Source organism: Andrographis paniculata, unplaced genomic scaffold (genome assembly GCF_009805555.1).
Source record: "Andrographis paniculata isolate CXL003 unplaced genomic scaffold, ASM980555v1 Contig263END, whole genome shotgun sequence".
In the NCBI taxonomy this organism is placed as follows: Eukaryota; Viridiplantae; Streptophyta; class Magnoliopsida; order Lamiales; family Acanthaceae; genus Andrographis; species Andrographis paniculata.
In genome coordinates, this window is record NW_026137550.1 from 3,854 (window position 1) to 13,761 (window position 9,908).

Below are 9,908 nucleotides of genomic sequence, written 5' to 3' on the forward strand. Positions count from 1 at the left end.
CAAAAAGCCATTCTTCATATACCGCTCCGTGGGCTCCGAGAATAGAAGTGGTTCGTTTTCTTTCTATACGAAATTCGACCTCTTTCTTATGTTCTTACTTCCATCTATTCTATTCCGCTTATTCATTATGAATTAGGGCATCCAAGACAAAGTTGGCAAACCGCGTTTTGGCTTCAGTCAACTATCGCAAGCAGGCATATTCTTCTTTTTGACCCTGAGCGGTTCGTATCAAGAGAGCCGCTCTCTTCAACTGGTAACCATTGGATTGGGGGTCTAATTCTGCAACAACAAAAGTGCCTGGTCAGCCTTTGGTTCGATAGGCTGGTGATCTCTGAATCCGATTCAGTACTCGATGATGGTATTCTTCTTTTTTCAGTTCAGTATTTGACTAGGTAGGAGGCTCTCTTAAGCCTGACTCCGATAGCCGCTCTTCAAGCTGATGCGCGGTAAGATACTGATTTTTCTGGTGTAATAGTCTTCATTACAAACCTTCATTCTCGCGTTTTCCTCTATCACTAGATCTTCCCTCGTGGGGATGAGATATAGTAGCCCTTAAGCTGTTGAGCTTATGTAACAGAATTTTTTCGAGAAGGGTCACGAACGATAAGAAGACTGTCTTCTCTTTGCTCGAATCTGCTTTTGACCTATAACCTTAGCGCATTGGGAAAGATTCCTGCTTGCTCTTTACCTAGCCCTTTAAGTAATAAGTAAGGCTTTAAAGGAGAGTAAGAAAAGAGTAAAGAGTTGTCTACCCTATTCTAATTCTAATAGCCATTACAGTTCATTTCGGCACTGCTTACCGGAATGTTCACATTGAAACGATTCCGATAATCCGGCAATGCCGCTTGTAAAGCTCTTTCGCGGCTAATCCGCGCAACAATCAATTCCATTCATTCCCTGCCCACCCCATGACCAGAACTTTTTCCATAGAAAGACCCCTCAACGTTTAACGTTTTGAGTAGGCGTTGCAGGAAAGGAAAATCATCCACACTTTCAGCAACCCTAAGAGCTACTAGAAGGACAAGCCTATAACAAAGGACATTTTCTTCGGCTACGAAAACATGGACTAAGCAAAGCTTATGACCACGCTTGTTGACCATTACTATACAACCTAAGAACAAGCTTGTAGGAGATAGCTGCAGAGGAGGAAAGTCTCTTTAAAGAAAGCCACACCGAAGAGCTAGAAGAGAAGGTACTCATTGCCGAGCTACACTTCGATGACGCTACAGATGTTGAGTCATAAAGATGAGGGGCAAATGAAGGGCCGGCGAGGTCACTTTCTTATCCGAAAAAGGAATGCCACTAGTTCCACTATCAGCTTGCTTCTCCTAATGCCAACACCAATCTTCAGGTCGTTTACGCGCTTAACTTGCATTGGCAACATCTATATCCAACGTGAGAGACCAATTGCCTTAGTTAGTTAGTTAGAAGGAAGGCGTTCTCGAGACATAGCTTTCTATTTCTAAGTAGAATACGAAATCCCAGCTATTACCAGGTGAACCATTAACTACTCTTTCTGAGAACTGCTCAGCTTTCTAGGCTGGAACCTGTTCGACTTCTGAACCGATCATCCCCTTCCTCGAAGAAAGCTGAAGCCTTTTTTCTCAGCACCTGGGTCCTGGTGAGCTTGGACTGCTGGCAAGTACTTCTCTTCTTAGGCTAGCTAGTAAGTAAGGTAGACGTAGTTGGCAAGGCTTTCGGGCCTTAGTAGCTTATGAGTCAGATGCTTCTTATCTTTCCGATCGGATCTTGCCAGGTTGATGCCGAGAATACGCGGTTTGATAGAAGAAGCTCTTTGAGAAGAGAATAAGTTGTGTCAAAATAGGTTGCATATAGTAGAGTACCGGGGTTGAGGACATGAGAATATAGTTTCGAACTCGAGATGGGATGAATACCCGTTGTTAGAGTTAGATTATCCGCTGCTCTTGGTCTTTGAGGTGTTACCGGCGGGTCTGTCTGTAGTAAGCAATTCCTTTCCTGGCTTCACTCTATGCCTTCCTGGTGGGTGACTGCTTTCTTTTGTTTGCCTATCCACTGTTGGAGGAATAATAGCTTTTTGAAATGGAATCATCATAAGCTGGACAAATGTGAAAGAAGAAGCTGCTATTTAATCTCCGGCTATTGAGCCAAGTGGGACAGAATGAACTCATACTGTTCTCGTAACCGGTGCCGAAAGCCAGAGCTGACTTTCACGAATAAACCCCGGTAAGGTTACCTGCGTTCTTCACGGCTAACTGATGTTAACCTAGGGGCACGATCGCTCTTTCACGTTCGCACTTTCAGGAAAGAATCCCTGCCAGCGCTCTTTGCTTAACCTAACCGGCCAGAAGGTTCCTTTACTGATAGCCGACCAGAGATCTAAGGTTAGTTACTTCTCTTTTCTCCGCCCAGTAATCGAATTTCTTTACCGATAAGAGCTAGCTCAAGTAAGCGTAACGGCATAAGAGAGCAGGAGGAGCTTACTATCATAGCAGCACATACAGAGTGCCAGTTCCATTGAGTTCCCATAGCATAGCATGCTTCTTGTTCTATCGTTGAATTTCCTCGTTTAAAGATCTCGCGCAATCTAGGTTTTTGCTCTTGGGCCTGCTCCCCGGCGCCCGCGTTAGCCGAAGACCCGATCTCCTGATTCAGAAGGAACAAGTTGTTTATCCAGGAGTGGGTTGGTGAAGAGGGCCCCTTCTTTGGCCGATGAATCGATGTACCGATCTTCCCCTTAGGCTTGTAATTAGGCTTGTAAATGGTAAATGATAGCACTGCCCGATCAAAGCATTAAAGAAGGCTCAGTGGAAAGCGAACTCCTATTTACTAGGTTCGGTCCTGACTCACCGGATAGAGGATACTCCTTCCCTAAGAATGTCAGGCATGTAGGCATGTAAAAAGGACTTTAGAATGCGATTCAATTTGCCAGTGGTATCGTATAATCAGAGAGAGGGTAGCTAGGAAGTTAATGAGTGAACATCTTTCCTAACAAGGGAGACAACAACCAGGAACTACGAACAAAGAAGAGCTAAGAAACCCTAGCTCCAATAGGCAAGGGAGCAGGAATCAAAAATAAGAAAATCTTTCAATAAGGAATATACACTTAGAAAAGACAGGCAGAACAGCATCAACACAGGCAGAGATGAGAAGTTTATGAAAGATTGCGAATAGTACTCTTCTCATAAAACACAAGAAACAGAAAAATCAAACAAAGATACAATACAGAATCAAGAAGAAAGACAGGAGCAAGTTTCATGAACAATCAGAAAGTATTATAGAGGTGCTATCAATTGGAAAGGCCCTACCTTACCTCCTTCCCTCCGGTTCAACCTTAGACCGGTCCTTTTTCTCAGATTTTTCGGAAAAATAGTAGAATACCAATCAATGGCTCAATCTCAAATTGGTCAAGTGGACTCGGTGGTCCCCCTTCTCCCTTTTTCTAAACCTTCTTCCTTTTTAAGAAAAATGCGATAAAGACAATATGCTATTGCTAGCAATAAAAAAATTGATGGAACGGCGGGAATGAGGGCAAAAAGAGAAAATAGGGGGCTCGGTAAGCCAAGAAAAAGGTTTGAACCTCCCTCGGTTAGGAACTCCAGGGGGCCGAGTCGAAGCTGGAACTTGCCCTCGCTTGTGGCAAGGGCCAAAAGAAAGTACAGGAGAAGGATTGCGACCTTCAATCTCCCTAAGATTTGTAGGGTCTTAAACCCTAGATCTTGTCTAGTTGGCTCCTGAGACTCCTTCTCAGTCCCGTAATACTTGACATTTCCATTCCTTAATAAGGACCTGTTCAAAGAAAGACCCTGACTCCCCCTCAGACATTTCGAAGTATACAGTCTTTGACTACTAAAACCAGGTACGATGAAGCTAGAAACGGTGGACCTTTTTGAGTCTAGTCCTGACTTATCGAACTGCGATACTTTCATTTTCATAGCAACTTTGGGAGATGTTTTTTGTTGGAATGCCGCGATAATAAAGTTCTCTTGATTTGATTCCCCGCCCAACATCCTTATTGATTCTTTGATTCCTGCTATCCCGTACCATCTAGGATACCAGGTTCGAAGTGAAGAGGAAGGCAAGGCAAGAAGGAAGATCTTGGCGTCTCAGGGACAAATGCCACAGAAGTAGCTGTTTTCGCGTTTCGAGTTGTTGTCGCAATTGAATACGGTGTTCTCGAATAAGCCGCTTCTTCTCAAGCGGCTATTTCATCCCGTCTGTCAATTCCTTTCCGGGCTGTGATTGATAAAATATCCCCCGGTCTCCCCGATCGGTTTCGGTTCGGTGGTTGGTTTTTGGTTGAATGAATATCTGTACTTCCTATTAGCCTCGGCCTTACCTGATTGCTATAAAAGTTTGAAAGGTAGGTTTTTGAAGTGATGAAATGGAAAGGAAGAACTGCTTTATGGAGGAAATGCTTGAATGAAGCTTGTGGTGTGTCCTTCGGTCCGTTCAAGTGGTGAGCGAAGTGCTTCCTCGCGAAAGAAGCCTTTCAGACAGCAAGCCGGGGTTCGGTTCCATATTCATGGGGATCCATCCACTTACTTTGGTCGATTATATCCCTGTATACAAGCCGTACCCGGCTGACTTACTTTCCTCTGCTCTGACTCCCGCACTCGGGCAAAGAGGAGCTACTGACACTGACTACTCTCTGCTATCTTTTACATTACGCCATTAAGGAAGCAAACTCTTAGTATCGGATTGAGAGCTGTGGTTCGGCTACAAATGCCAAAACAAAAACGACTTCAGTCTAATGCTGGGTCACGAGCTGCCTTAAGGCATGCCCTTACCCCTAATCCTAAGCCCTTACTCCACCACGAACAGCGGAGTAAGCTCTCACTGGAAGGATCGGAACACACAACAGTAGCCCAGGGCGCATGATCTCATTGCAGGGCTTGACCACTCATGCTCATCTCGATAAGAAGACTAGACTCCGCTGGGGTGATAGCTAGCTTAGGCTTCTCGGCTAGTCTCCCCTGCATTGTGTTAGCCGGCGACCACGAGCATTCTGTTCAATGCAGTCCACTCCTCATCCACTTCTTTCACCATATGCAGCCTTGTTAGGAGTTAGGAGTAGGGGAGCGTGGTGAGATAGATAGACGGGAAATCCTGCAGCAGCTAGTTGCCCGGCCTTAGTCTTGGGCTGATCTCACACTTCAATCAACCCCCTATCTTCCAATTGAGTCAAGCTATCTTAGCTTCGATCCAATCAATCGATCGATCAAGAGGCTAATCTCTTTTTTTTGTTTGGGCCGGTAGCTAAAAGAAAGTCCTCGCTTTCTCTTGAACAAGGGGCATAGCATTAGCTTCCATTTCACAAGCTCAACCTTGAAAAAGAAAGGTGGCGAAGAACCGTTGAACGCTTCAACTCGGCCACTGAAGAAGGCGAAGGCTGGGCGTCAGACTAGGCCAACTTACTGCTTACTGCCATGCTTTAGTTTAGAAAGAAGCTTTAGGCTCCATAGACGGAATTCTGTATTAGGTATTAGGGAGGAGAGGACACCACTCAGCACCTAAGGTGGGGTCTACATCCCCGTACTTTGACTTTGGCCTTCAGCCAACCCACTTCGGGATCGATGGGTAGCCCTAGGCCCTTATTCGAATTTTATTCTAATTATAGGCAACAACGTCGCGTAAGACGAGATGGTTCTTGTGACTCCCGATCCAACAATAAGTTAGAACGGCTCGGAAGGAGAAGGGGTGAACGGTTAGCAAATAGATGGGGGTGCCCAGAGATTGCAGATACAACGGCTATATCCGAAGCATCCGTCATCACTTCGAATGGTTTGGTGAAGTCGGGTAGTGCGAGTACCGGTTCCTTCGTGACCGCCTCCTTTAGTTGTTCAAAGGCCCTCATACATTCTTGTGTCCATTCCCACGCCTTGTCCTTCCGGGGCATATTGGTTAACGGCGCCGTGATCACCGAATGTCCCTTGATGAACCGCCGGTAGTAATTTACCAAGCCAAGGAAAGAGCGTAACTCCGATGCCGACTTTGGGGTCTCCCAATCAACAATGGCTTTGATCTTCCCCGCCTCCATCTTGATCTTGCCATTTCCGACTACATGGCCTAAGAACCCGACCTCTTGTAGCCCAAACTCGCACTTGTCTTTGCAATTCGGCTATTTGATCGATCCACTTACTTCTATTATGTCAATATTAATCACTACTGTTGGAATTATGGTTCTTATTTATAGTGATAATTATATGGCTCACGATCAAGGATACTTGAGATTTTTTGCTTATATGAGTTTTTTCAGTACTTCCATGTTGGGATTAGTTACTAGTTCCAATTTGATACAAATTTCTATTTTTTGGGAATTGGTTGGAATGTGTTCCTATCTATTAATATTAATAGGGTTTTGGTTCACACGACCTCTTGCAGCAAATGCTTGTCAAAAAGCTTTTGTAACAAATCGTGTGGGCGATTTTGGTTTATTATTAGGAATTTTTGGTCTTTTTTGGATAATTGGATAACAGGTAGTTTTGAATTTCGGGATTTATTCGAAATGGTTAATAACTTGGTTTCCAATAATCAAGTCAATTCTCTATTTGTTACTTTGTGTGCTGTTCTATTATTTGCTGGTGCAGTTGCTAAATCCGCACAATTTCCGCTTCATGTATGGTTACCTGATGCTATGGAGGGTCCCACTCCTATTTCGGCTCTTATCCATGCCGCTACTATGGTAGCAGCGGGTATTTTTCTTGTAGCTCGCCTTCTTCCTCTTTTTATAGTTATACCTTATATAAATATAATGGATTTCATCTCCTTGATAGGCATAATTACGATATTATTAGGAGCTACTTTAGCTCTTGCTCAAAAAGACATTAAAAACATTAAAAGGGGTTTAGCTTATTCAACAATGTCTCAATTGGGTTATATGATGCTAGCTCTAGGAATCGGGTCTTATCGAAGTGCTTTATTTCATTTGATTACTCATGCTTATTCAAAAGCATTATTCTTTTTAGGGTCTGGATCTGTTATTCATTCAATGGAAAGTATTGTTGGCTATTCCCCCGATAAAAATCAGAATATGGTTTTTATGGGTGGTTTAACAAAGCATATACCGATTACCAAAACTTCTTTTTTATTAGGTACATTTTCTCTTTGTGGTATTCCACCTCTTGCTTGTTTTTGGTCAAAAGATGAAATTCTTGATGATAGTTGGTTGTATTCGCCTATTTTCGCAATAATAGCTTGGATCACGGCGGGATTAACCGCATTTTATACGTTTCGGACCTATTTACTTACTTTTGAAGGACATTTAAACATTAATTTTCAAAATTACAGTGGAAATCAAAATATCTTTTTCTATTCAATATGTCTATGGGGGAAAGGTCGTTCAAAAAGAATTCAAAAAAATTGATGGAACAGACATATCAATATGGGTGGATCATACCTTTCATTCCACTTCCAGTTCCTATGTTAATAGGAGTAGGACTTCTTCTTTTTCCGACAGCAACAAAAAATTTGCATCGTCTGTGCACTCTTCCGACTATTTTATTGTTAAGTCTAGTCATGATTTTTTCAACTAATTTTTCTATTGAACAAATAAATACCAGTCCTATCTATCAATATGTATGGTCTTGGACGCTCAATAATGATTTTTCTTTCGAATTCCCGCAATGCTTGGAACACCTTCTTCAAGTGCTTGATGTGTTCCTCCATATCCTTGCTATAGATGACGATGTCATCTAGGTACACCACCACGAAATCGTCGAGGAACTCCCGGAGCACCTCTTGCATCAAAGTCGAAAATGTAGCCGGGGCGTTGGTTAATCCAAATGGCATAACCTTAAATTCGTACGAGCCATACCTTGTAGTTATTGCTGTTTTTGGTTCATCTCCTTCCCGAATACGCACTTGCTAAATAGATTAGGGTTTCCGTCATAGTTGGAACCCTTACCAACCCTTAAAGCGAACTAGTAGCACGTTCTGCCTCGTCCACCCTTCCTTCCTTGGTTGGAGCTATGGATTCACCTTCGCTTTCAATCCATTTCGAGAAGCTAATGTAGTTTCAATATTTATCCCCCCATTTGCATTTGCCTCGATAGGGTTTTCCACTCGAGATGGGAAGTCTTTATTATATATTCTAGTCTAATTCCCAGGCTGAAACCGGTTCCGAAGCGTGTTGGCAACACGTGCGATCGCACGGGCAAATCAAATTCGCCTTGGGCATGTCAGTCCTGGCCTAATGAAGTACAAGGTGGAATATTGGATCCGGAATTCTTCGGGGAAGCAGCCATATACCATATAGGAGGCAAGAGACTCGATCGTAAAGCTCTAGCCGAAGATGATCGAGCAGCCGAGGCAAAGTGGGTGAATTTCCCGCGTCGGCGTGAACAACCTGTGTGGTGGTAAGCAAGGCCTTAGTATTCTCCGCCAAGTGCTTTCGTTCATGCCATTTCTGAGGCCCACGGAGCAGTATGGCTTTATTCGAAGTCCGTGACCTAGAAATTCGATGCCGTGCACTATCGCAGCTCTTATCCTGTCTAATGATCTGTTTTCTGGGGCCTTCGCCCAGTGTTATACCGAGGTTTGAAAGCAGGCTGTAAAAAGAGACAACTATAAGATATAAGAAGAAAGAAATGTTAATATAAGAAAAGGGCGTCATCTCCCCAAACCTATATATGGCTGCGCAGTCAGAGGTTCACTCCCGAAGGGAACTACGTCCTCTCAGAGCACTGAATTGCACTCTTTCCTTTTAGCCTGCTAATCCTAGCCCTCAACTCTATTACATAGATCCTCTTTCAGGTAGTCTATGTCTTGTCTGAGCTTCAATTGCCTTTCTTGGGACTGATTCATCAACTGAAGGAGGGATTTGAGGAAGGTTCATAGCTAGGACCAGGCAGACTGCGACGCTGCAAAGGAGCCCAAGCGAAGAGAATGCGTGGTCTTACTGAAACTGAAAGAGTCTACTTCATTTAATGCTTGCTAAACCCCTTGCCCCTTGGTAATGAGTTTTCCTATTCTTGGCTGGAAGTGAGTTGTCCTTTGGCGTCGATGCTTAGAGGTTCTTTACCCCATGATTGTGGGTGCCGAGTTAGAAAGGTATTAGCTCCCCCTCTTCGAAGAGATCTTAACTACCCCACTGTCTTGTCATGATTGGAGACGACGAGTAGGACAAGGAAGCTTCCCCCTTTCGAGAGTCTATTTAGCTTTATCTCATCTTTCTCACGAGTACCACGAGGCGCTATATTAATTGCCCTGCTACGGGCGAAACCCTAACATAAACGAAGTATGAGATCGAAGAAGCCCCTTTAGAGATAGGGGAAAGATTCGCTCTTTCGCAGTTGTCCGGTCTTGCTTGATTGAAGATTCGACTCCCACAGGGGCTATCCCCTGCTTTGAATTCAAGGAAGTCCATTACTGAGAGAAATGGTGATCTCGTCTTGCTTGCTGGGAGAGAGGAAGCTTCCGGACCACCTTTTCCAGCCAGATAGCGAGCGATCACTCAGCAATGAACACTAACTGAAAGCGGCCGGGAATGAGTACCTATCCCTTACGGGAATCGAACCCGTGTCTTCGACATGAAAAGACGATGTCCTAACCACTGGACGAAAGGGACCAAAAAGCCATTCTTCATATACCGCTCCGTGGGCTCCGAGAATAGAAGTGGTTCGTTTTCTTTCTATACGAAATTCGACCTCTTTCTTATGTTCTTACTTCCATCTATTCTATTCCGCTTATTCATTATGAATTAGGGCATCCAAGACAAAGTTGGCAAACCGCGTTTTGGCTTCAGTCAACTATCGCAAGCAGGCATATTCTTCTTTTTGACCCTGAGCGGTTCGTATCAAGAGAGCCGCTCTCTTCAACTGGTAACCATTGGATTGGGGGTCTAATTCTGCAACAACAAAAGTGCCTGGTCAGCCTTTGGTTCGATAGGCTGGTGATCTCTGAATCCGATTCAGTACTCGATGATGGTA

General features: G+C 44.0%; 1 non-coding gene across 1 annotated transcript; it reads right to left on the bottom strand.

The window, feature by feature from the left end:
* Positions 1–9,475: 9,475 nt before the first annotated feature.
* Positions 9,476–9,547, bottom strand: TRNAE-UUC (transfer RNA glutamic acid (anticodon UUC)). Its single transcript has one exon. It is a non-coding gene; the product is annotated as a tRNA-Glu (tRNA).
* Positions 9,548–9,908: the final 361 nt, after the last annotated feature.